The sequence below is a fragment of the Priapulus caudatus genome, unplaced genomic scaffold, assembly GCF_000485595.1.
Source record: "Priapulus caudatus unplaced genomic scaffold, Priapulus_caudatus-5.0.1 Scaffold121, whole genome shotgun sequence".
Taxonomy (NCBI): domain Eukaryota; kingdom Metazoa; phylum Priapulida; class Priapulimorpha; order Priapulimorphida; family Priapulidae; genus Priapulus; species Priapulus caudatus.
In genome coordinates, this window is record NW_014577182.1 from 126803 (window position 1) to 128484 (window position 1682).

The following is a 1682-nucleotide window of genomic DNA, read 5'->3' on the forward strand; positions in this document are numbered from 1 at the left end:
ATAAATATATATGCCTGTGTGTATGTGTGTGTGCGCGTGCGAGCGCGCGCGTGTGTGCGTGCGTGCGTGCGTGCGTGCGTGCGTGCGTGTGTGCGTGTGATCTTAAACTGTACGATCATGCATATCTTGTATATGTAAAAATAAATATGATCGAGTTGAAAGTGTGGGTCCAAACTAGAGAGGACACAATCATGGATATAATCAAGAGCGTATAAAGAAGGCCTTCTTTATACGCTCTTGATATAATACGATTTTATTCTACAGTTTCTACTCGTAAATGCTCAATTAGGAAAAGGAAGCCGCCTTCTTTCACTGGACTGTAGCACAGGCGATAGATAAACAATATTATTTGAGAGAGAGAGAGAGAGAGAGAGAGAGAGAGAGAGAGAGAAGCAGTCGCAGTTTTCTTTTTACGGTGGCGCAAGAAATTCTCCGCTCCGTACTTCCCTCATTTCTGCGATAATATATTCGTGACAAAGAATCGTATTCTAACGGTGAGTATAGGATTCTGTGCTGCAGCGCACGCTGAAGACATTGACCTCCTAACTAACGCATACCAGTGTTTTTCACTACAGTAGCGCATGCGTGAAAGTCGAGAAAATAAACTCGACGCTAAGCAGGCGATGCGCTGTGCAAACGTCAACTTGTTTAAGAACGCTGTTACAATAATTCCTTGAAAGTTTTGCTCCCATGCGCGCCCATCGTATTGACACACACTACGGCGAGTAAATTCCCTCACGCGCGGTAATGGCACGGCCATTGTGCGGAAACTGGGTTGCGAACGAGGCTCACCTTCTATCATACATATATATCATTGCCTGCTCTGCCACTTATTGCGTGATAAATTGACGAATACCATCGCTGCAGAATTGCCTTGAAGTACACGTGCTACAAACGTAAGCGAGGGCGCACTAGATCACGCGAAAAGGGTGAGCGAGAAGTTATCACACGTCACTGTAGGCAGTAAAGTTGTCAACCAGTCTAGAATAGAGCTGATCGCGCATGAACTCGGACCGCGCGTACGCATGCTGATGAGAGCAACTAATTATTTCACCGACATAATGTCCCTTCGCGCGGCGATCATTGTAAGTATTTGCACATCAATGATCGACGATCGTGAACCATTGCAGTTGTCACTTAATAGCTAGAGTGGTGAAGTCAACCCGCGGCATCCGCCGTATCTTTTACACGGTGAATACAGCGAGAACAAAAACTAGTGGATCCACTCTGGCACACGGTGTTTCTCATGTTCGGCTATACGAGAAGGAAATGCGCTTCAGTCTTGTTGCATGCCGTGGTTCAGTACTGTCACGCAGGCATAACGATGGGCGTGTTATACAGCCTTAATTAGGACAATGTGAGTCATATATCATTGTGAGAGCGCTTGGTAAAAGTGTGAGAAAGAGAGAGAGAGAACGAGAGAGAGAGAGAGAGAGAGAGAGAGAGAGAGAGAGAGAGAGAGAGAGAGAGAGAGAGAGAGAGAGAGAGAGAGAGAGAGAGAGAGAGAGAGAGAGAGAGAGAGAGAGAGAGAGAGAGACGAGAGAGAGAGAGAGAGAGAGAGAGAGAGAGAGAGAGAGAGAGAGAGAGAGAGAGAGAGAGAGAGAGAGAGAGAGAGAGAGAGAGAGAGAGAGAGAGAGAGAGAGAGAGAGAGAGAGAGAGAGAGAGAGAGAGAGAGAGAGAGA